The following is a 27,161-nucleotide window of genomic DNA, read 5'->3' as shown; positions in this document are numbered from 1 at the left end:
TGTTATAAGACATAGATCACAGCAGTACACCTTGCCTTTGGCTAATGTCCCAACAGGTGCAAGAAGTTAAATCAGTATCTCAGGGTTTGCAAACAGGAGCATAGACCAAGAAAGAAAAAGTGTAGCATATTTGCTGCACATTGTGGAGGATCACAAGAATGTAATCAACAGTGAAGAACTTTTCATAAAATGTTGCAAGGAGTAACAGCATCAAATGACTAGTCTGTTACTCTGGAAACAAATTCAACACCTAGTGCATAACTAGAACCCAGTACATAAGTCAATGATATACCAAACTTCATAGTGTAGACATAGCCCTAGTCTTCTATAATACAATTAAGTCAGCTCAAAGAAATCACTATGATTACATCACTTGTGCATCTTCATACAACACTCCTTGTGTTGGTGGAGCACATGCACTATTAGTGCTCTAGCACTGCCAGGGAAAGCAGCACACAATGAGTAGCTATTCCACTGTGCACATTTCCACCTTCTCCCAATAGGAGTTCTGGAAATGCATCACAATGCATCATGGGAGTTAGAGCCTCATCCCATGATGCTGTTTTCTTTCTCCCATAGTCCCAAGTGCTTCTGAATATATTTTTTGCCATTTTTCATCTGCTCTGTACATTTTATGCCCACCATCTCTGCTGGAAATCACGGACCCTATGTCTCTCACCGGTCTTGTGATAAGTGTTATAAAGACAACTTGGCTGATCCTGCAGTATTTCATGAGCAGTGAAACTGAATAGGAATCCATGCTACCTGCCCTGCTGTGTGCAATGGAAAGAAACAATTCAAGATTGATATTTATATTCCCAGAGCAACTGCACATGATGGACTGTCACTGTTGTTCTTGGGAAACAAGCACCAAATGATAGGATCAGATTTTGATGTAGGTATGGGATAACAAGCAATGGCTGAAGAACTTTCATAGGTACAAATCCACCTTCCTTGACCTGTATATGGAGTCTGACCTTACCTACGGTGCAAGGACCCAAAATGAGAGCTGCTCTAATAGTGGGAAAGCATGTGGTGATTATTGTGTGGAAGGTGGTAACTCCAAACTGCTAACAGTCACTCATGAATCAGTTTGGAGTAGGGAAGTCCATCATGGAGGTTGTGATGATACAAGCATGCAGGACCATTAGTTACCACCTACTATGAAAGTCTTTGACTCTGGGCAAAGCACATCAACACATGGTGCATACAGTTTGGCTACATCTAGACTGGCATGATTTTCCGCAAATGCTTTTAACGGAAAAATTTTCCATTAAAAGCATTTGCGGAAAAGAGCGTCTAGATTGGCACGGATGCTTTTCCGCAAAAGGACTTTTTTGCAATCGGGGCTTTTTTGCGCAAAACAAATCTGAGCTGTCTACACTGGCCCTTTTGCGCAAAAGGACTTTTGCCTGAACGGGAGCAGCATAGTATTTCCGCAAGAAGCACTGATTTCTTACATGAGATCATCAGTGTTCTTGCGGAAATTCAAGTGGCCAGTGTAGACAGCTAGCAAGTTTTTCTGCCAAAGCCGCTGCTTTTGTGGAAAAACTTGCCAGTCTAGACACAGCCTTTGAGGAACACTGTCTTATATAGAAACACGCATGCACAGACTTTCTTTGCAAACCAGAAAATTCCAGTAGGGGGTGTGAAAATGTCCATAATGATTCTGGGAGACGTAGCCCCCATAACTCCTTACTCCTGTGGCTCATGAAGTCTCACACCACAAACTTTGACAGCAAAAAAGAGCACTTAAACAATAGGCTCCTCAGGCACAGAATGACCACTGAATGTGTATTTGGCAAGTTAAGGAGTCATGGGCACTGACTTTTTGGAAACTATCCCCATGGTCAGAGCAGCCTGCTGTGCTCTGCATAACATCTTTGAAGCCAAAGAGGAAAATATTCCTCAGAGATGAAGCATTGAGGTAGATCACCTAAGCCACTAGAGGTGCTCAACAGAGAGCTATTCAAATCAGGGAGGCTTTGAAGCATCATTTTGACAATGATACCCATTAATGTGTCTTTTTATAATGTATTCAGCCAGGCATAGGTTTACTTCCACCTTGAATGACCCTTGTGATGATCCCTGCCTGTGTGTTAATTATAGTCTTCAAATGAGCCACTTGCCCCTGTGTATTACTTTCTGCTGCAACCATTATCGGTCAATCATAAATAATCATTGTCTTTAGAAGACTAAATGTATATTAAATAGCAATACACAGATTAACATTTCTTATAAGGACATGACAGTGAGCAGCACTTTGTGAAATGAGTATCTCAAAAACTCACCGGTCTTTAAAGGGAGAGGAGTGCATGCCTGTGAACTTGGCAGCAAGATGAGAGTAGAAATTGTTTACCAGAGCAGTATTGATGGACTTTGGGTAACATCTCCCGTAGGCTATTCAGGGCAACATGTGCAACCACACTGTCAATACTGACATTACATCACTCTACGTTTGTCACAAAAAGTTCTATGCTACTCCAGGAGGTGGTTTAATTATATCGGCATAGCAGGAAAATAATCTTGATTGTGTGAACACATCCATTGCTTTATCAATAAAACCTGACTTCTGTGTACTGTGACAAGATCTTGGAAAAATAACAAACAAGCATGCACGGCAAGCAGATTCAGCTTGGAGGTGACAGCAGGGAGCTAATTCCTACTGTTGGTAAATATGGGTGTGTCTACACTACAGTGTTATTTCAAAATATCTTAGTTTGAAAATAAGGTATTTTAAAATAACGCATCTACACACAAAATGCATTTCAAAATAGCATTTTGCTATTTCTAAAGAGCGCGTCCACACTGAGTGGACTCTGAATTCCATTTTAGGCTGGCCAGAACCACTTCCAGCAGAGCACCAGGTCAGGACTTACTATGTGGGGCTGCTACCTGAAGCTATCTGAGGTCTGTGCTTAAAGAGACACCCCTCCCCCCGCCAGCCAGTTCTCAGGTTTCCCTGCTTGCTTGTCTACCTCAAAGAGGGACAACAAAGCATTTTGTCTCTGCGCGCTTTGGTTGCCCTCACTTGGGACACCACAGCACTCGGCAACATGGAGCCAGAGCTGCCACTGGGCACTCTGGTGCTTCTCGTGGACATTGCTGTGAGCCTGGCTGCACTTTCTGCAGGCTGCCATCAGGGAGGTCCATCGGGGGCCTGTCAGTATTCAGGAGGCCCTCAAGAGAACTTCCACCCTGAGGAGCACTAAGAGCCTCCCAGGTCTGCCCCACTGGGGGCATGTGCCCCATTCCTCCCTCACTTACCCCTCCCTAACCCCCCTTCCTGATGTCAAATAAAATACATGTATTTCATGAACACAAACCCTCTTTACATAACAAAACTGGAGGGAGGGGACAGAGTAAATGAAACTCTGGTGAGACTGGGGAAAGGAGGCGGGAGAGGGGAGAAGAAAGGGTGGGATTGGGAAACCTGGGAGGAGGGAGCTCGAAGGGGGAAGCAACGGGAAGAAGGAGGAGGGGAAGCTCAGGGCTCAGGTGTGGGGATTTCGCCGGACCAACTTGATTTTCATGCAAACCTGCTCCTGGGTTCACATGTGGCCTTTGGTGGACAGACTGGCAGTTATCCTGCCATAGACGGCCGCGTTCCTCCATCTGGTGCAGAGATCATGGGCGTTGGGGGCATCCCCCCCAAACCTGAGTAAGGTCCATGATCTCCACCTAGGACCAGGAAGGTGCTCATCTTCTCCAGGCCCTCGCAGGCTCCTGGGAGCTGGCAGATTGCTCCTGGGGAGCGGCAGAGGGCTGGCTGCCAGTGGCTTGCTGGCTCATGTTTTGGGGTCACTGGGTCAGGGGCAGTGACTGCTCGCTCTGGCCTGGAAGGCTTGGAGCTGGCACAGGCACTGTGGCCAGACTCAACCCCTTTAAGGGCTCCAGCGAGGGGGGAACATAAGAACATAAGAATGGCCGTACTGGGTCAGACCAAAGGTCCTTCTAGCCCAGTATCCTGTCTGCCGACAGTGGTCAGCACCAGGTGCCCCAGAGAGGGTGGACTGAAGACAATGATCAAGCGATTTGTCTCCTGCCATCTCTCTCCAGCCTCTGACAGACAGAGGCCAAGGACACCATTTTATCCCCTGGCTAATAGCCTTTTATGGACCTAACCTCCATGAAATTATCTAGCTTCTCTTTAAACTCAATTATAGTCCTAGCCTTCACAGGGAGGGAGATGAGTCTTCTTGGTTGAGGCTGGAGTGGCCACTAAGACACCCTGGGAAGGCTGGAAGACCCCTATTTAAAATAAGTGTCTACACAGCACTTATTTTGAAATAGCTATTTCGAATTTGGTGATAGAATGAGGTTTACCAAATTCAAAATAAACATTCTGCTGTATCGAATTTATTTCGAAATAGCAGTTTGGCTGTGTAGATGCTAGGAATGCTATTTTGAAATAAGGGCTGTTATTTTGAAATAACTTTGCTGTATAGACATACCCTATGAGCTGGAGGTAAAGGCAAAAAAATTAGAGTGAAAAGATTAATTTTGTGATAGTTCCAAGGATATGTGTATCCTTGCTAGAATTATAGACATGTCAGGCAATAGGCCTTGTTCAGAGAGTATATGTTATACACAGACAAGAGCAAATAAAAATTGAAGTTAAATTGTAGGGTGTCATTGAAAGGCTTGGGAAACTGACTAAAGAGTATAAAATTGAGTGGTCAGAGCCCAGTAGTCCCATGATACATGCTCCTAGGAATGTTTCTCTGGTTCTAAGAAATAAACGTAAAGAAGAATGAAATAGTTGGGTTGCTAGATGCGTTATTGAGAGGATGGAAGGAATCACAGAGTGGGTCCTTTCTCATATGTAGACCAAAAGGAACTCAGGAAAAAATCAAAAGGATTTTTTTCTACAAGGAAAGACATTTTTTTAGAAAGGTCACAGGCTAAATTTGTTTTCCAATTAGATGCATCAGCTGGGTGTTTGGGGGGCTCCACTAGAGAAGACTAGCATATTTGTGCATGTTTAACACACCATATGGTAGAGTTTATTTTCACAGATTGCCTTTTAGATTGATTTCACCACAAAAAGTGTTTCACAAAAGTGTACAACAGATATTTGATGTTACTGAAGGCATCAAAGTATATATTGATGATGCATAAATATGTACAAGGGAGGATCATGAGCAGAGGCTACAGAGAGCTCTGGAAATGGCTAGCCTGAGGGGTTAAAATTAAATAAACATAAGTGCAAATTCAAAGTCAGAGAAATAATATTTTGGTGAAGAATTAAAAGTCCAGGGAGTATACACAGATCATACCAGCATCCAGGCAGTTACTAATATGGCTTTTCCAACTGATAAAGTACAAATGTTCATGGGGATGTGAACAATCTGTGGGGAAGTGTATACCAAATTTGGTTGCTAAAATAAGCAACCTAAGAACGTAACTGCAGAAAAACAATCAGTGAACAAGGGAGGCATATCACAAGCAGTTTGAGGAACGGTAATACAAGGGACTCCAGGACTTAAAATCTATGATAACAAAAGTCAAGGCAGCACTTTTTCAGAAATATGATGCGCACTGGAGGCCTATAGCTTGTGCTTCCAGAGCTTTAACTAAAAGTGATTGTTAGTAGGAAAAAATTGAAAAGAGGCTTTGGGTTTGGTGCATGGATGCAAGAAGTTCCAGTTTTTCCAATAGTGTCAACAAAAAGACAAAAAGACATGGATCAACAAAAAAGATCAGTGTCAACAAAAATATATCATAAGCCCCTAGTGCCAAACACAAAAAAAGAATTAGTTTTTCTATGAGAATAGAGATTATTGCAGCGGTATGATGTAAAATTAGTATACAAACCAAGGAAAAATTAGTGGTAATGGCTAGTCTGTCAAGAGCTTATGATAGCATAGTAATAGCATCAAGCCCAGAGATAGGAAATAGCATCTTTGGAAAATCATGGGAGACAGGAGAGATTCCAGAAGACTGGAAAAGGGCAAATATAGTGCCCATTTATAAAAAGGGAATAAAAACAACCCAGGAAACCACAGACCAGTCAGTTTAACTTCTGTGCCACGGAAAATAATAGAGCAAGTAATTAAGGAAAACATCTGTAAACACTTGGAAGGTGGCAAGGTGATAGGGAACAGCCAGCATGGATTTGTAAAGAACAAATCATCTCAAACCAAACAGATGGCTTTCTTTGATAGGATAACAAGTCTTGTGGATAAGGGAGAAGTGGTGGATGTGGTATACCTAGACTTTACTAAGGCATTTGATACAGTCTCACGTGATATTCTTATCAATAAACGAAGCAAATACAACTTAGATGGGGCTACTATAAGGTGGGTGCATCACTGGCTGGATAACCATACTCAGAGAGTAGTTATTAATGGTTCACAATCCTGCTGGCAAGGTATAACAAGTGGGGTTCTGCAAGGGTCTGTTTTGAGACCGGCTTTGTTCAATATCTTCATCAACGATTTAGATATTGGCATAGAAAGTATGCTTATTAAGTCTGCAGATGATACCAAGCTGGGAGGGGTTGTGACTGCTCTGGAGGAGAGGGTCATAATTCAAAATGATCTGGACAAATTGGAGAAATGGTCTGAGGTAAATAGGATGAAGTTTAATAAAGACAAATGCAAAGTGCTCCACTTAGGAAGGAACAATCAGTTTCACACATACAGAATGGGAAGCAACTGTCTAGAAAGGAGTACGGCAGAAAGGGATCTAGGGGTTATAGTGGACCACAAGCTGAATATGAGTCAGCAGTGTGATGCTGTTCCAAAAAAAGCAAACATGATTCTGGGATGCATTAACAGGTGTGTTGTGATCAAGACATGAGAAGTCATTCTTCCGCTCTATTCTGCGCTGGTGAGGCCTCAGTTGGAGTATTGTGTCCAATTCTGGGCACTGCATTTCAAGAAGGATGTGGATAAATTTGAGAGGGTCCAGAGAAGAGCAACAAGAATGATTAAAGGTCTAGAGAACATGACCTATGAAGGAAGGCTGAAAGAATTGAGTTTGATTAGTTTAGAAAAGAGAAGATTGAGGGGGGACATGATAGCAATTTTCAGGTATCTAAAAGGGTGTCATAAGTAGGAGGGAGAAAACTTGTTCATCTTGGCCTCTGAGGGTAGAACAAGAAGCAATGGGCTTAAACTGCAGAAAGGGAGGTTTAGGTTGGACATTAGGAAAAATTTCCTAACTGTCAGGGTAGTCAAACACTGGAATAAATTGTCCAGGGAGGTTGTGGAATCTCCATCTCTAGGGATATTTAAGAGTAGGTTTGATAAATGTCTATCAGAGATGGTCTAGAAAATATTTGGTCCTGCCATGAGGACAGGGGACTGGACTCAATGGCTAGGTCCCTTCCAGTCCTAGTATTCTATGATTCTATGACAGACACTGTGAATATGAACTTGTTAAAGAGCATGTGTCCTCAGCTTTAGCACATTGCTGACACTATAGCACAAGATGACATATTATAAAAAGTGATACAAGCAATTAATGCAGGATGGCTTGTAAAATATAGGCCGACTCCTCATCACCAGTTTGGAGGAGAGTTGTTAGTAAAGGAGGGGATCTTGTTTGTGGGCACCAGACTTGTAGTTCCCAAATGGTACATCAGGATACATTACATAGGATGCATGGGTACTGAAAAATGCTAAAGATCTAGAAAAAATGTTTATTGGCCTCATATTAATACAAATATTCGAAACCCCATTAAGACACGTGAATCATGGCAAAAATACAGAGCTCTCCAAACAAAATGGCTTGTGATGGTAAATGAAGAAATATTGTCACCCTGTACAAAGTAAGTATGGATCTGTTTATTTGTAATAGCAAGAATTTTATATTGGTTCTGAATTATTTCTCACTTTTCAGAAGTGAGAAGCCTTGATAATACTACTGAAAAAACATTTTATAGCAATTATTAAATCTATCTTCACCAGACATGGCACACCAGATGTTGTCATATCAGACAACAGCCCACAATTTGATGGTACTGAGTTCCAATGTTTTTCAAGAGACTATGAGTTTAAGCATATTACATCTATTCTAAGATATCCACAGTCTAATGGACATGTGGAAAATGATGATAATATAATAAAAAAGACTACTGAATCAGGCAGAAGAGTCTAACATTGACCCTTATCTGGAGTAACTAAATTATAGGACAGCTCATTAGAAATATGGGTTTTCACCAGCAGAGCTTTTATTTAACAGGAAGCTTAAAAAAGGATTATCTAATTTTGTAGCAACTGAAGATTAATATAAAAAGAGATGTGAATGCTTGAAGCAATGGTTCTCAACCAGGGGACATGTATGCCTTGGGTACACAGAGGTCTACCAGGGAGTACATCAACTAAATTATTCCCTAGTTTTATCCCAGGCTACATAAAAAGCACTAGCAAAGTCAATACAAATTAAAATTTCATACAATGACTTTTTTTTCCACTCCTCTATAAACTATACACTGAAATGTAAGTACAATATTTATATTCTAATAGATTTTTTAAAATACTTTTCTGATAACTATGAGAAATTAAGTAATTTTTAGTATTGCGTACTGTGACATTTTTGTCTGTTTTATAAGCAAGTATTTTTTTTAGAGAGGTGTAACTTGGAGATACAAAAGATAAATCCGACTCCTGAAAGGAATCTGGAAAGGTCGAGAACTGATGTTTTAAAAGGTAAATGACAAACAGAAACATTATTATGATAATGGGTCATCGGAACTAAAGAGGGTATGTTTATGTGATGGCAAAACATGGATACAAATAGCAGTGATCTCCTGTGAGGTAGCTCCTAAGTCATATGAAGTTGTTACTAATAAAGGTCAGATTTACAGATGGAATAGGAGCTTTTCAGTGCATCACAGGAGAAAATGAGGACAGGGAGATAGTGTTCAACTCTACAATGTCTGAACAAAAGGAAGAAACAAAACAATCATTCCTTTAACACCGTCTCATCCACACATTAAAACCTTGCAGTTCTACTTGCCACTACTGTAGATGTAGTAAAAATATGAACCAACATTGATTTAGGAGCCCACAAAATTTGTCATTATCATAATTTAACTGTTCAGGTGACAGAGCATTGGCTCATGGGAAGTGAGGGTCACAGCTCAAAGTTGTTACCCCAATGTCACTGGAGATCACCCCAGGGTTACACGCAGATGGATTTATTAAATGACGAATTAACAATCCACTATAGAGTTAAACTCAAGGGGTATGTCTAGACTACATCCCTGTCACCAGTGGGATGTAAATTAGACATACCGACATTGCAAATGAAGCGGGGATATAAATCTCCTATGCTTCATTTGAATAAAAATGGCCGCTGCATTTTGCCGCGTCAGCAGTTTGTCAGCAAAAAGCAGCTGTCAAGATAGGGATCGGATGACAAAGAAAGCCTTTGTCGGCCAATCTCTTATGCCTCGTAAAATGAGGTTTACAGGATTGGCTGACAAAGGCTTTCTTTGTCGCCCAATCCCCATCTTGACTGCCGCTTTTTGCAGACAAACTGCTGACTCGGCAAAATGCAGCAGTCATTTTTATTCAAATGAAGCATGGGAGATTTAAATCCCCACTTCATTTGCAATGTTGGTATGTCTAATTTACATCCCTCTGGTGACAGAGGATTGTAGTCTAGACATACCCAAGGGGACTGAGCTGCCATTGAATGCCACTATAAGGTTAAACGTAAGAGGCGTGAGCTATCTTTCTCACCCACACAAACACACACACTCATTAGTCCATTCACACACAGTCATTCATGCTCCCAGGCACTCACACACTTATGCAGGCAAAAGGTTGCAGAGGAGCCAAGGCATATTGATTCTGGAGGTTTGCCTCTAGCCATGGATTCCCGTTGGAAAGCTGGTCAGAAAGAGAGATCCTGCCATGTACTCTCTCCTTTTATAAGAACTGTGTGGCTCTTGTCACTCATACATGGGTCCAACCTCCAGATTCCTCACTGAGGAGCATGTCCAGACCTCCCTCAGTCCGGGTCCTTTGTTTGCTTAAGGCAGGGGCGTGTCTTTAATTAGTCACCACCTGGCTCCTAGCTCCATGTGTTTAGCCTTGCTGTTTCCCTCACCCAAAACATGCTCCATTCACACACCCAGTTTTATCACAGGGTGGCATGCAGCTTAGGGCAAGTTACAAACAAAGTGGCTGAGAGTTACAAGGGGTTTTGTTTGTTTGTTTTGCACAAGCACTCAGTTTCCATTTCAAAATGTTTTGTTTTGGATTCTTCTTCATCTGTATATCAATGAACATCCAAATGCTGGGTTACTGTTTAATGGTGTGCAGTAACAGTGTCATGTTAATACTTTTAACACTGTGTTTCCACCTATTCCATGAAAATTAACACAACAGAGTCTATTTCAAATTTTTGACAACATGTAAACAGTGCAGATGCCAAATACACTAAGGGGTTCTAAGCACTAGTCCTTTCCTCATTCCCTTACCTCTCTGGCAGTCACCTTCAGAGAGGGTATCTCAGGGGCTCCCAACTGTTTGCCATATATCATGGCCCAGATGTGATAGAAACAGGTAGAGCTGTGGCCTCTTCTGTTCTGAGTGAACTTGTCCAGGACATGCATGTGTCTTCTAGAGAGTCTCTTTTTAAATCCCAGGCCACTCTTTGAGTATGTCTGTATGTAACTATCACCAAGCAGATTTGAACCTGAGACCTCTGAAGCTTAGTATAGGAGCCACTAAAAGCTGGCTGTCAACCCATGCTGTAGAGGTTTTTTAATCTTAGCTGTTGCTGTGGTCTAGGAGCCACTGCATGGGACAGTGAACCACACTAGGTATGTGGGTTTCATATACAGCAGTGTTATTTCAGAATAATTGATGTTATTTTGAAATAACAATGTGTGAGTCAACACAGTGTAACCCACACACCTAGGGTACATCTACACAGCAACATTATTTTGAAATAACTAGCTTTACTTCTTACTCTGACTTCTGTAACCCTCACTGTATGAGGAGTAAGGGAAGTCGGAGGAAGAGTGCTCTATTTTTAAATAAGTGCTGTGCAGACGCTCCCAATTAAGAAATAAGTTACACAATTAACGTAACTCAATTTGCATAGCTTATTTTGAGTTAAGCCCTGCTGTGTAGATGCACCCCTAGTGTGGTTCACTGTCCCATGTAGTAGCACGTAGACCACATATAGCGAAAGATAAGAACAAGGGAGCGAGAGTCAGCTGGCTTTGCATTGCAAGCTGCAGAGGTTCCCACACTAAGCTCCCAAGGCCCAGGTTCATAATCCACCTGGTGGTGGTTACAACACCATGCCATTATTTTGAAATAGTGAGGAGATGGAGGACTTCTTAGTCTGACTCCTGGAACCCTCATTTCAGGAGGAGTAAGGGAAGTCGAAGGGAGAGAGTTTTCTTCCTTCAACTTCCTGCTGTGTAGTCAGCACCAAAAGCCAAATTAAGTTATTTCAATGTCAGCTACGCAATTGACGTAGCTGAAGTTGCATGTCTTAATTTGACTTTTGCCCTGCAATGTGGATGTGCCCTTTGAGGGCACATCTACACTAAAAAAATATTTCAAAATAACTTATTTTGAAATAATAACTCCCAAAATAATTATTTCAAAATAAGTTTCTTCCCCAAGGAAAGCAGAAGTTATTATTTTAAAACAAGCAGGCCTTTATAAAATCATAGAATCATAGAATACTAGAACTGGAAGGGACCTCAAGAAATCATCAAGTCCAGTTCCCTGCTCTCACTGCAGGATCACGCACTGTCTAGATCATCCCTGTTAGATGTCTAGCCATCAATTATAAGGAGCTATTTTGAAAAAACTCCCTAGTGTAGGGCTGAGAGACCCCCAAAGCAAACTGAGAAGCAGCAAGCCCTGCCTTTCTGAGAGTAGAGAGAGTCCTAATCACCTAAAATATTTTCAGAGTAGTCCTTGAGCTCAGTTTAACTTCTCTACCTGGAGCAAAAGTATAGGATCAAGTGACCAACGAGGAGAAAAAGAAGCGAACTCTTTTTCCTTAGCAGAGGAGAAGACAACAGCCAGTTAGATGATCAAAAATAGTTTTTAAAAAGTAAAAATCCCATCTACACTCAGAGTTAAACTGACAACTGAAATCCCAGTGTTTACCAGATCCTAGTTTTGATATAAAGAACATTTAAAGAACATGAAAAAATGAAGCAGATCCCAGTGGCTATGCAAGCCTAGCCTTAGGGCAAGGTGAGCAAGGCGGTTACCTTGCATCACACGCCTTCAGGGTCCCTCACTGCTCAGTGCCCAATCACCCATGCCCACCCTGCTGCTCACTCGCTGCTCTGGCTGGGAGCTGCCCAACCATGCAGTGCAGCCACCCACAACATACCACCTTGGGCCACACAAACCCTTTGGCCAGGCCTGTGGCTGTGTATATTAGATTGTACTTCTCTGTCACTGTGACAAAATATTTTCAAACTATTTGTTCTCTGGGAAAGAATTCAGGAAATATTTGTGAGCGTAATATATACATATACACATATGACCTTTCTGACAGTGTATGTGTATATACAAGTACCCACATATACACAAACATACATAGTACACCCACATACAATAGTTTTGAAATTGGTGCTGAGACAGCAAAATAAAAACATTTTTACAGTAAATAAATGCATGTATTATTCAGGTATAATTTGAGGGTTACTCTGTGTTGACTGTTAAATATAATTGCTTTGCTCTTTGCTATGAAAAGTGTCATACTGACTTTTTTAATTAATTTTGAAAGTTTGCATGTTCATTTATACTGCAGGATTTGAGTCTTAAGAAGTTGGTAAGAAAATGCACAGCCAAAACCATCCCTAGAATGGAGTGGCATACAGCCTCCCTTTAATTAATTTTAAAGTCATTTGAGTATAGCCATTACTTTTTCTCTCAATCAGGTTGTCTTAATCCAGCACTGATTTTCTCAGCACTAGAGATAATAGATGAGGCCAAAATCTTTCTTCTAAGCTAAGGTTACCAAGACAGAAATTGTTCAGGCTGACAGCTTGAACAACTTGAACATGAAAGGAAAAAAACATACGGTATTTTATTTTAATCAGGCTAATACAGACCTATTTTGGAATCTGAGGCAAAATCAGCAAAGCTGCTGTCAGAAAGGCCAGAGAGACAAGCTAGCTATAGCCTTTTCTTCACAATAGATCTCATTGCAGCCTGGTATTAAATATGGTAAAGGGGTATAAATGGGAGTGAGGGGGAGGTGAAATAAATGTTCGTTATGCACTATATTGAAAGTAATATCAATAAGCATGGATTCAGAAGTAATATAATAATGGATCATGCAATGACAAGATTCAATTACAAGCGTTACTTTCATAAACATCTACAAACAAAAACGGCACAGTCATTTGCCTAACTTTTTTAATGGATAAATTACATCTTTACATTAATGTTTCAAGAGGACCTTAATTCTTTAACAGCATAAAATGTTTTTCAAAGTATATAGTTGAAACAAAAGAGAAGTGCATAGGTAACTATATTTAAATTACTTTTAAATAAATCATAACTCTGGCTTTTCTTTTGGCTGCAGTGGCTAAATTGTGAAAACTTCCAAAAAAATCAAACATTTGGGGCAAAACTTCTGTTGATATAAATAAAAACAAATGTAAAATAAATAAAATCTGCTTCTTTATCCCAGTTTGTGTGTCTGGAGAAGTGGCACAAATAAAGGGTCAATTCATCTGCAAAGCAGAAATGTTTCTTCAAGTCTTCATTCACCCAGGTTTTTCTTTACTCACAAATCACTAAGGCTATGTCTACAAAGCAGCATTATTTTGGAATAACTGACGTTATTCCGAAATAACAAAGTCTGTGTCTACACTACAAGCAGTTATTTCAATATAATGTTGAAATGATGTCGAGCTGGAGGACTTCTGACTCCTGTAACCCTCATTATAGAGGAAGAGTGTTCTTTCTCAGGCTTCCTACTGTGTAGAGAGTGCCAAAAGCCAAATTAAGCTATTTTTACTTTAGTTATGCAATTGACGTAGCTCAAGTTGCGTAGCTTATTTCAGCTTTAGCCCTGCTGTGTACACATGCCCTAACAGAAATATGATCAGGCCCCAAATAGGCATTATTTGTTAGGGTAATGCTTTCAGAGGGTTAGTTAGTTTCAGATTAGCTGTTTCAAATATGATGCTTATCCAAAACATCCAAAATTTTGGGGACTGCAAAACTATGTGAAATGCCAACCATGCTTTGTTCCAGTGCTTTGTGGTTTTGATTGGGTCACCAGTATCACAAAAATAGCTCATGGAAGACTTAGATAGGAGACAAGAAAAAAAAATAACTGAGCTATTTCAGATCTGGTTCAGGTTTGCCTAGAATTTTGAGTGACGATTTTTACCTTTTCTGAACCAATACTTACACTTTTAGTTTTTACCCCTATTTCAGGAGCTTCTTTGCCAAATGCCTGTTCAAGCACGAAAGATGTTCTTTCCAGAAATGGAACAGCTGATGTGCAACAGCTTCTATAGATAAGGAGTTCTTAGAGGGATGGATGGCTATACTTATCCTAATACACATACATGCTAATATTAACAGGCCCAGGCAAATAAATGCCCAGAACCTCCATTGAACAGAATCTGGGGGAATGGCTCAAAAGGATTTACGAAATCAAGTTTGTATTAAACTTAAAAACTGTCCACATGCATCCTGTTCAGGGTACACATTTATATCACTTACCCAGACACATGCCCAAGGTATCATTGGAAGTCTAGCTGAGAATATTGCTTTCTGATACACTAGCATGCTTGCCTTCTGTTCATGTTAGCAAACATATAACAATTCACAGCTGAAGAGGCAACTGAAAAAGCAAGCTCATCCAACTATTTACAGGCACAAAGACTAGTTTTGCCTATCTTTTATAACTATTAACAGCAGCAGCAACCCACTGCAGCATGCCTTGACATCTCTGCCTCCATTGCTATCTGCTAAAATAGTAAATTCCTCACCCAAGCTATAGCCAGATCTACCCATCACATATGTAGCTGATCATATAACCAGTAAATAAAATAGTGGCAGAAGTAAGCACAAGAGAGAGTGAGATAATTATAGAAGACTCTCCAATCACCCTAGCTGAAGGTCTGTTGTAATGAGGAGTGATCCTATGGTTATGTCTACACTACAGGGTTTTTGTGCAAAAACAGCCATTTTTGCACAAAAAGCCATGGAGCGTCCACACCTTGAGCATGTTTTTGCACAAATAAATTTACAGTGAATCAACAGAACAGAGGACTTTTTGCAATATAGGTATTCCTCTTTCTACGAGGAATAACTCCTTTTTGAGCAAGAGTTATTGCTCTAAAAGGTGTGTGGGGACAGCAAGAAGGGGGGGTTTACGCAAAAATAGCCTATCAAAAGAAGCTCTGTCAATGGAAATCAGAGGTTTCTTGCAAGAGTGTCCATGAAGTCTGGATGCTCTCTTGAACAAAAGCGTATAATTTTTCCAATGCGCTTTGAAGTATGGACGCGCTCTTGCGCAAGAAGTTTTTGCAGAAGATCTCATCTGCAACAAGCTTCTTGCAAAAGAATCCTGTGGTGTAGACGTAACCTAAGAATGCCTAAATATATAGGGGGAAACTGATGAAATTAAGGAAAGAGGTCTATTTCCAATGGCAGCCAACACACATACTGCATTAGAGCAACGCCAAATACCAAAAATCTAAGCTCAGACATAGAACTAATTATTGTTTTTTCCTTTACCCTATCTTTAAAATGAGAAGAATTTAAAATCCCACTGTCTCCACTCACAACCCTAATTACTTGATAGATAGGCATTCAATGTAATATCTACTGTCCTCTCCTAATGCAGAGATCAATGTATAAATGGGGCTTTTCCCACACAGGGTGCTGACAAAAAGATTTTTCCCATTGGCTTGACCTCATTTTTAGCAATTATTGGGTAAAAGAGGCAAAATAATCAATATCACAAAACTGTGAGTTATAATTTGTGTCATTGATTACCGGGGTGGAGTAAGAGTCCTGATGCTAAGAAATGTTTTACTAAGCAAACCTCAAATAGCATCTAAATTTTTACAGAACAAAGGAATTTTGGTAACTTAAGCATCTTTCAAGGCACCATGTGGTCAAAAATATTATTGTGCACTTTATTGTTGGCATGTTAGGTTTCCAGGCAGTATTCCAAATTTAAATCGTGGAAATGCCAAAGTGAGATTATGTAAAAATTGTATCACTTTTGAAATTATTCTTTGCAATGATAATAACATGTTATGAAGAATCAGTTTTATGAACTAAACAGCAGACTCCTTAATTTATAAATTCCTACCAAACAAATTAGATATTTCCATGAAGCAAGCAATATTTAATTTATAACCCTCTTAGTTAGACACAAAGAGGGCTTTTTTGTAGGAGAAAAATGCGGCTAAGAGTGCACAATGGTAGGGAAAACCAACTAGGTTTACTATCTGTAAGATAGGGATTTTGATTTATGAAAATAAAAGAGTGAAACAGACAGCAAAAATGAAAAATAAAAGGTTACAAAAGGAGAAAAATAAAGGTTAATGGGGTGCAAGGAAGAGAGCATGTGGAATGGACAACAGTGAGCCAGCTGAAAATAATCTTTACATGTCACACTGGGAGGGATGGAATTATCAACTGCAAATTCAGCTGAATGTCTGAATGCACAAAGTAAGACACAGCACCTGAGAGCTGAAAATATGCAGCAAATACCAGGCTCTCACAAATGGGAAAATGTCCAAGGAAGATTTCAGAAAAACAAGCTAACAGCCACAGGGTTTTGTTGTTTTCTCTAGCCTTGTGGCACTAAAAGTACCTCATAGGAAGTGGGGGGGGGGGGGAATTAAAGGTAATCAAATTCTCAGGAAAGCATATTTGAGAAAAGCAGATAGCCCATGCAAAGGCATTAAAATCCCAGGTAGTATAAATCTTGCAATGTTGGATTCTTCTGCCGTCTCTGCTGTTCTTAACAAACTTCCAGCACTATTTTTTTGGCCACAGAGTAGTTTAATTTTTCAATTTGAAGAGCTATTGGTATAAAACATGCCTCATTAGCTTGTGGGAGGTAGCTGATCTTCATTAATTCAGTTCTCACTTCATTTGCTCTGCACACAGTCATAATTAGCTTCAAAATAACTTAGGTAACATCAAGTATCAGAGGGGTAACATCGATAGATTTATTGCTACAATTTTACTCTGAAGTCATGTTTTTTCTCCTGTAGTTCTAATGTATTGCAGAAGTCTTTAAAAAACCAAAAGGCAAAGATTGCTTTGGGGAGTAATTTCATATTGCAATTTTTTAGTGTGACAATGTCCCTATTCCCTTCTGGTGCTCAGTTGTATGAACAGTTAACACACTGAACCTTAAGCCATCTCAATTGTATGATAAACATTCCTCCTATGCACTTAAGAACTAGAAAATGGGTCCAATCAGGATCTGATCTGATGGCATGGGGGTGTTGTCATGTTTTCTGTTCCCTTGTACTTGTATATTACAGGTATTTGTACACATCCCTTTTAGTGGAAACCGAGGCATGAAGACACAGCCCCATGCTTGCTCTAAGAAGGCCTATTTTAGCCTATTTTAGCCACTGAGTTGAAGAGGATTCCATGGGGACTTCAAAAGTTTATTTCACACTTTTCCCCGTGTATCAGTCCACTGCCTAGCCCAGCTGCATGAGCTAGCTGTTAAACTGAGGATCCAGCCATTTGTGATGCAATGTCACAATGTGAAGATATAACCTGTGCACTTTCTACCACCGCAAAGTCCAAACAAAGGAAGAGAAGCAGTAGGAAGGAGACATGGTCTTTTGTTTGAATCATCTGCATTTTTGCATATGGGCAGGGTGCAGGACTGGCCAACTCAGCTAAAAGAAGGCAGAAGCATGCAGAAGTAGGATGTGGCAGATACTAAACATGCTCAGTAGCTAATTCTGGAGTTCCATAGAAAATCTCCATTAAGGGCAAATAGATTTGTAGCCCCACACATATTCACCCTGTGAAAGTAGAGCCAATCAGAGCTCATAAAGGAAGGAGTTATAATTATAGAAGTTAAAAATATCCCTGTGGACTCAGCACCCGATCAATACACAACCAAGATTTGTGCCTGATCTGAGGGCTAAATACTAATATCTGAATATTTGGATACACGTGAGTGATATCTCAAATTTATTCACCCTGGAAGCTCTCACTAAAACTAATGTATGCTCCACTATAGTGTGTTTTATGGATCAAAAGGGTGAGCTGGGAGGAGAGAGTTTCATAGAATCATAGAACACTAGAACTGGAAGGGACCTCAAGAGGTCATTGAGTCCAGTCCCCTGCTCTTACAACAGAATTCAAAATGGCCACCCTTAAAGGGGCAAGCGACCTTTTTTTTTTCAATAAATTTCCCCTGACCCTTTTTTTTTCCCCTCAATAACTTTCCCACCGACCCTTTTCCCCCACCGACCTTTTTTGTTTGTTTGTTTTTTTTTTGACTCAACAAAAAATCCTTGGTGTTCCTCATTAAAAAAATACTGTTTTCTGTTCCTTGGTCTTAAAAAGTTTAAGTAACACTGATCTAGACCATCCCTGATAGATGGCTATCTAACCTGCTTTTAAATATCCCCAGAGATGGAGATTCCACAACTTGCCTAGGCAACTTATTCCAGTGTTTAACAACCCTGAGTTAGGAAGTTTTTACTAATGTTCAACCTAAACCTCCCTTGCTGCAGTTTAAGCTCATTGCTTCTTGTTCTATCCTCAAAGGCTAAGGAGAACAATTTTTCTCTCTCCTCCTTGTGACAGACTTTTAGATACCTGAAAACTGCTATTATGTCTCCTCTCAGTCATCTCCTTTCCAAACAAAACAAGCCCAATTCTTTCAGTCTTCCTTCATAGGTCATGTTCTCTAGACCTTTAATCATTTTTGTTGTTGTTCTTTGGACCTTCTCCAATTTCTCCACATCTTTCTTGAAATGTCATGCCCAGAACTAGACACAATATTGAAGCCTAATCAGTGCAGAGTAGAATGGAAGAATGACTTCTTGTGTCTTGCTCATAACACTCCTGTTAATGCATCCCAGAATCATGTTTGCTTTTTTTGTAACAGCATCACACTGTTGACTCATATTTAGCTTATGGTCCACTATTACCCCAAGATCACTTTCAGCAGTTTATTATCCCTATAGGCTGTAGAGCCTTAGAAATCACATTTAACTACTAGTAAGTGTTTTCATTTGGGAGTCTGTCTCTAACGATAGAGAGAATGGGGTGGAGCTCAATGAAGTGAGACTTTGTAAATCATTAAAGTCTTGCACTAGGCTTGCAGGAGTGGGGAGGAGAGATAAAACTCAAACAGTATAGGCTTAGAAAGATTGAGGAAATTAATCTTTTATATGATGGTTCCAATGCTACACTACTTTTGGTCACAGTCTGCAGATTTCCTTTTTCATCTGAAACTGAGAAGACCAGCCAAATATTAAGTACTGAAATGTGCAGTTGTCTGGAGCCTCAGAATTTTGTCTGCTGACAAAGTTCTGAAGAATTTGGAAATAAACATAAAAAATGCTTTCTTCTCAACTTCTGAAGAATTCAGATGATACACACTATATTTATGGACACACTATCAAGATTGAGAAATCATCTCTGAAAGATCATAAGAGGGGAATGTGTTTACACGTGCATCCTAAAGTGTAGAAGTGACTCTGTCAAGCTGAAAACTCACACTGAAATGTATGTATATGTAAGGATTCATCTGCATTTGACCTGGGAGGTGTGATTCCCATCTTGTATAAATATGCACTCACTAGCTCAAGCAGAGCTAGCATGGCAGTGAAACTGGGGAAGCACAAGCTATGGTCTACATAACCACCCAAGTGCATACCTGCCCATACCCCCTGAATATATACTCAGATGGCTAGCCCAAGCGACCACCCATGCTATGCCAGTTACACTGGTACTTTTAGCATGTCAACTCAGTAATAGAAGTACAAGTCCATCTATGTCAAGGGTGGCCAACCTGCGGCTCACGAGCAGCATGCAGCTCTTCACCCCTGTAAAGTGTGGCTTGTGAAGCCTCCCCCATGGCTCACAAAGCCACCTCTGTGCCCCTAGAAATGGCCCCTGGCTCCCTGTGCTCTCAGGGGCGGATGAGCTGTCCGGTGCAGAGATTCAAAAAATGGCGTCGCCAAGATGGCTTCAGCCAACGGTAGCCAAAAAGCCTTGTATTTTAAAGAGGGCTGCACCCCTTTTTTTCCCCCTTAACAAAAATTGCTCAGAAAAAAAATTCTGGTGCGGTTCTTCACATTTTTTCTACCACTGTTTCAGCTCTCTTCATTTAATGGGTTGGCCACTCCTGATCTATGTGATCTGGGAATCAGCTCCAAGTATAAACGTAACCTAAGAGCAGCCAACTGGTAAAAGTCTACATAAGGAACACCATTAGGTATAATGCCTAAAAGTTTTCATATAAAAGTTACTCGTAAGTACTCCAAACTGTTTATAGTTTACAATGTTTTGTATTAAATGTTTACTTAAAAGTGGGGCAGTACTCTCAGTTTGAGGCTGACATAGAGCTTTGACTAAGGAATTGCCTACACAGAGAAATAGTCCAGACTAGCTATTACAGAATAAGCCCTATATTATTCCAAAATAACTTCTCCACATACACATGTCTTAACACCTACATTCAACGTTTTATATACTCTAACCCTGAGTTTTACATATTCTGTGTAACTTCTTTCTGAAGAATCCTAGAAATCTGGAACTCTGGTCTGCAAAAATGTATGATGAGATGTTGAAAAGGGGAGAGCAAAAGAGTTGAACCTAATTTACTTCAAGCACCCAGTACATAAAATAGCACCCAAACAGAGCTATCACCTCAAGGTAAGACACAATGCCTGAAATAAGTTTGGGAATCTTCAATTCTTGGATTTGTAGGAGCAGGATAAAATTTTCAGAACTGGGATCATAGAATCATAGAATAATAGGACTGGAAGGGACCTCGAGAGGTCATCGAGTCCAGCCCCCCGCCCTCAAGGCAGGACCAAGCTCCATCTACACCATCCCTGACAGATGTCTATCTAACCTGTTCTTATATATCTCCAGAGAGGGAGATTCCACCACCTCCCTTGGCAATTTATTCCAATATTTGACCACCCTGACAGTTAGGAATTTTTTCCTAATGTCCAATCTAAACCTTCCCTGCTGCACTTTAAGCCCATTACTCCTTGTCCTGTCCTCAGAAACCAAGAGGAACAAATTTTCTCCTTCCTCCTTGTGACACCCTTTTAGATATTTGAAAACCGCTATCAAGTCCCCCCTTAATCTTCTTTTTTCCAAACTAAACAAGACCAGTTCATGAAGCCTGGCTTCATAGGTCATGTTCTCTAAACCTTTAATCATTCTTGTCGCTCTTCTCTGTACTCTTTCCAATTTCTCCACATCTTTCTTGAAATGTGGCGCCCAGAACTGGACACAGTACTCCAGCTGAGGCCTAACTAGTGCAGAGTAGAGCGGCAGAATGACTTCACGAGTTTTGCTTACAACACACCTCTTGATACAACCTAGAATCATATTTGCTTTTTTTGCAACAGCATCACACTGTTGACTCATATTCAATTTGTGGTCCACTGTGACCCCTGGATCCCTTTCCGCCATGCTCCTTCCTAGATAGTCGCTTCCCATCTTATATGTATGGAACTGATTGTTCCTTCCTAAGTGGAGCACTTTGCATTTCTCTTTATTAAACCTCATCCTGTTTACCTCTGACCATTTCTCTAACTTGCTAAGGTCATTTTGAATTATGTCCCTATCCTCCAAAGAAGTTGCAACCCCACCCAGTTTGGTATCATCTGCAAACTTAATAAGCGTACTCTCTATCCCAATATCTACATCATTGATGAAGATATTGAACAGTACGGGTCCCAAAACAGACCCTTGCGGAACTCCACTTGTTATCCCTTTCCAGCAGGATTTAGCACCATTAACAACAACTCTCTGACTACGGTTATCCAGCCAATTATGCACCCACCTTATCGTGACCCTATCTAAGTTATATTTGCCTAGTTTATCAATAAGAATATCATGTGAGACCGTATCAAATGCCTTACTAAAGTCTAGGTATATGACATCCACCGCTTCTCCCTTATCCACAAGGCTCGTTATCCTATCAAAGAAAGCTATCAGATTAGTTTGGCATGACTTGTTCTTCACAAACCCATGCTGGCTATTCCCTATCACTTTATTACCTTCCAAGTGTTTGCATATGATTTCCTTAATTACCTGCTCCATTATCTTCCCTGGGACAGACGTTAAACTGACCGGTCTGTAATTTCCTGGGTTGTTCTTATTCCCCTTTTTATAGATGGGCACAATATTTGCCCTTTTCCAGTCTTCTGGAATCTCCCCTGTCTGCCATGATTTTTCAAAGATCATAGCTAAAGGCTCAGATACCTCCTCTATCAGCTCCTTGAGTATCCTGGGATGCATTTCATCAGGACCTGGTGACTTGCTGACATCTAACTTTCCTAAGTGATTTTTAACTTGATCTTTGTGTATCCTATCTTCTAAACTTACCCTCTCTCTGCTTGTATTCACTACGTTAGGCACGCCTCCAGACTTCTCGGTGAAGACCGAAACAAAGAAGTCATTGAGCATCTCCGCCATTCCAAGTTTCCTGTTACTGTTTCTCCCTCCTCACTAACCAGTGGGCCTACCCTGTCCTTGGTCTTCCTCTTGCTTTTAATGTATTTATAAAAGGTCTTCTTGTTTCCCTTTATGCCTGTAGCTAGTTTGATCTCATTTTGTGCCTTTGCCTTTCTAATCTTGCCCCTGCATTCCCGTGTTGCTTGCCTATATTCATCCTTTGTTATTTGTCCTAGTTTCCATTTTTTATGAGACTCCTTTTTTATTTTGAGATCATGCAAGATCTCCTTGTTAAGCCAAGCTGGTCTTTTGCCATATTTTCTATCTTTCCTACACAGCGGAATTGTTTGTTTTTGGGCCCTTAACAACGTCCCTTTGAAATACTTCCAACTCTCCTCAGTTGTTTTTCCCTTCAGTCTTGCTTCCCATGGGACCTTACCTACAAGTTCTCTGAGCTTATCAAAATCTGCCTTCCTGAAATCCATTACCTCAATTGTGCTGGTCTCCTTTCTACCTTTCCTTAAGATCATGAACTCTATTATTTCATGATCACTGTCCCCTATACTGTCTTCCACTTTCAAGTTCTCAACTAGTTCCTCCCTATTTGTTAAAATCAAATCCAGAACAGCTTCTCCTCTGGTAGCTTTTTCAACCTTCTGAAACAGAAAGTTGTCTCCAATGCAGTCCAGAAACTTATTGGATAGCCTGTGCCCCGCTGTGTTAGTTTCCCAGCGTATGTCTGGATAGTTGAAGTCCCCCATCATCACCAAATCTTGGGCTTTGGATAGTACTGTTAATTGTTTAAAAAAGGCCTCATCCGCCTCTTCCACCTGGCTAGGTGGCCTGTAGTAGACTCCTAGCATGACATCACCCTCATTTTTTACCCCTTTTAGCTTAACCCAGAGACTCTCTACACAGCTGTCTCCTACGTTCATCTCCACTTCAGTCCAAGTGTGTACATTTTTAATATACAAGGCAACCCCTCCTCCCTTTTTCCCTGTCTGTCCTTCCTGAGCAAGCCGTACCCTTCCCTACCAACATTCCATTCGTGCGTCCCATCCCACCAGGTTTCTGTAATACCAATGATATCATAGTTGTATTTATTTGTTAGCAATTCCAGTTCTTCCTGCTTATTACCCATACTTCTTGCATTTGTATATAGGCATCTAAGATACTGATTTGATCTTGCCTCCCTGTTGTGCCCTGACCCTCCTTTCTCCTTGCCATTATAGGCCGTAGTCCCCCCCATTTCCAACCCATCTCCCAGTCCCACACATTCAGCACTTACCTGTGGGCTTTGCTCACCTGTCCCCGTCGAACCTAGTTTAAAGCCCTCCTCACAAGGTTAGCCAGTCTGTGTCCAAACAAGGCCTTTCCGCTCCTGGAAAGGTGAACTCCATCTCCGCCAAGCAGTCCTTCCTGGAAGAGCACCCCGTGATCAAGGAAGCCGAAGCCCTCCTGGCGACACCATCTTCGCAGCCAGGCATTCATCTCCAGGATGCACCTCTCTCTGCCCGGGACCCTACTTTTGACAGGAAGGATCGAAGAGAATACCAAACTCCCTCACCCATACTCCCAAAGCCCTGTAGTCACGCTTGATCTGATCATTGTCACACCTGGCAGTATCATTTGTGCCCACATGGATGAGTAGCATGGGGTAGTAGTCAGAGGGCCGGATAATCCTCGACAATGCCTCCATAACATCTCGGATACGGGCCCCTGGCAGACAGCATACCTCTCGAGATGAACTGTCAGGGCGACAGATGGGCGCCTCCATTCCCCTCAGAAGAGAGTCTCCAACCACCACTACCCTACGTTTCTTCCTCGCAGTGTTGGCAGGAGACTGCTCAACCTTGGTGGTGCAAGGCCTGGTCTCCTCCACTGTGGGGGGTGACTCCTTGTCTCCTGCAGAAAGTAAAGTGTAACGGTTATGTAACAACACTTTGGTAAATTTGGTAAATTTTGGTAAATTTGGATCATTTGGTAAATTTCAGAATGGCTGATGACTCTACCCTTTTATGTGGAGCATCGATAAAATGAAGACAATGATATTTAGAGATAAGGAAATAGGAAGGAAGATCAGTGTAGATGCGATCGAACTGGAGAACATAGAGAAGTTCACATATTTGGGGAGCAACATGACGTATGAGCTAGACTGTAAGAAGGAAATAGCAACTAGAATAGCAAAAGCAAGAGCGAATTAGAAGGCAATGGCTAAGATCTGGAAAAGTAAAGCGATTAGCTTAGGAATGAAGCTGAGTGTCTTGAAAATATGTGTATTTAGCAGCATGTTGTATGGATGTGAGACATGGCTGATAATGAAAGATTCGAAGAGAAGTTTATTGGCATTCGAGAGGTGTTGTTATAGAAAGATCCTGAGAATAGGATGGATGAAGAAGGTCACCAATGAGGAATTATGTAGGAAGATACAGCCAAAAGAGAACCTACTGCAGAAGGCTATACAATGGAAATTACAACTATTCGGGCATAGCTGCGGAATGAATTAGTGAAAAGTTAAGACCTTCGAATTCGGCATAATGGATGATCCAAATAAAAGAGGAAGACCCCACAGAGAATGGGTAGATGATATAGTAGATTGCTGTGGAGCAAGTCTACAAAAACTAAGCCACTCCTCACTGGACAGGGAAAGATAGAAGGAAATAGTGAGGGAGGCATCGGACACAAACGGGCGGTGAGCCCATAGTTGTTGATGATGATGATCCACCACAGCTATGAGGGAGGGATACCACATGTACCTAAAGCTACCCATTTTTCAGTTTGGTGAAGAACTTATTACTGTAATCACTAAAATAGATCATTACAGATCTGGCAGTATATGGGGATAAATTGCTGATAGGACCCTTAATTTAAAATATTAGAAAAGATTATAATCCTTTATAAATAATTTGAAAATCCTATTTGCATTGCTTTCAGTCCTTCCTCTGTTTCCATGTCATGCAGTGAGAATATAGGGAGGAGATGTACAGCGCTATCAGCAAATATTCTCAAATGATTTTTCTCCATATCTCTTTTTCATAATTGTTCATCTTTTTAGAATTTAGAATGGAGACATAAAAGTTTAATATAATTAGGCAAAGATTGCTGAGACAGAACTGAGACTCACCAGTACTAGGCTGATAATAAGCTACTTTCAAAGATGTCAGAAATTGTTCTCATCTTTTATATAAAAAGTTTACACTAAGATGTAAGTTCCAGTATCTGAAATAGAATTGGGTAGTTGGCTGCCATCAATGCGTCTTAATTATATTTAATACCTTTTTACAGCAGGAAATAGGATTTATCAGCACAAAACTCCATGCTGCAATCATATCTTAGCCGTGAATGCCAGCACCAAGAGGTTAAAGATAAATGGAAAGGTTTATAATGAAGTACACAACTGAAGACAGTTATCTGTGATGCTTCTCAAATCTGAGCCAAGCAATTGCCTGAGATCATTAGAAGAAGGCCTATTAGCTATTCAAAGTCTAGACTGAAGGCACATATTTTTTTTAAATGCTTATTATTTCTAACTTAGGACTGACTTTGATGCATGTTTCTTGATTAAGAGCAATGGTGGCTAAGTACATTTAAAACCTAAGTACAGCGTACTCAGTCATTTTTCTCACTTTTTTAATAGCTTCAGACTGATTTTCTGTTCAAGGCAAGCTATGCACATCACAGGAACAGAACTAGATAGGAGATCATTTGACCCTATTCTTGTGTCACACTCCAGGGCTGTGTCTAGACTGGACAGTTTTTCCGGAAAATCAGCCGCTTTTCCGGAAAAACTTGCCAGCTGTCTACACTGGCCGCTTGAATTTCTGCAAAAGCACTGACAATCTCATGTAAGATTGTCAGTGTTTTTGTGGAAATACTATGCTGCTCCCTTTCAGGCAAAAGTCCTTTTGTGCAAAACTTTTGCGCAAAAGGGCCAGTGTAGACAGCCCAGATTTGTTTTCCGCAAAAAAGCGCCGATCGCGAAAATGGCGATCAGGGCTTTTTTGCAGAAAAGCGCGTCTAGATTGGCACAGATGCTTTTCCGCAAAAAGTGCTTTTGCGGAAAAGCGTCCGTACCAATCTAGACACTCTGTTCCGAAAATGCTTTTAAAAGCATTTCTGGAAAATCATGCCAATCTAGATGTAGCCCAGTAGTTCAGAGACCAAACTTGCTATCTGATCCCTATGGCTACAAAAAGCCATTAACAGCAAGGAATGGCCAACACAGAGCTTAGAGAAGATCCAGCCATGCCCTCTCATAGACCTCTCTCAGGTTCTAGGGTTCAATCCACACCAGCAAAGGGTCCAGTCACCACCTTCCCTATGGACCTGAAATGCCTTGCTGTTGTGGCTCACAATCTCTACACCAGCAGACAACCAGATCTCACCTGCATCTTCGAATGCTGTAAATCCTTGGATCAGGAACTCTTGAATCCAGCACATCCTCACACTGGCTTCTCCCAGTCTTCGTTATTACTTACAGTGTGATCCCAACATACCCTTAGTCTTGAGTTTGGGGCTCTGAATGTCAAGCCCTCTCCTGACCACTTTGAGAAA

The sequence above is a fragment of the Pelodiscus sinensis genome, chromosome 3 (genome assembly GCF_052426305.1).
Source record: "Pelodiscus sinensis isolate ZL-2025 chromosome 3, ASM5242630v1, whole genome shotgun sequence".
NCBI classification, from domain to species: Eukaryota; Metazoa; Chordata; order Testudines; family Trionychidae; genus Pelodiscus; species Pelodiscus sinensis.
Note: the sequence above shows the minus strand (reverse complement) of the source record.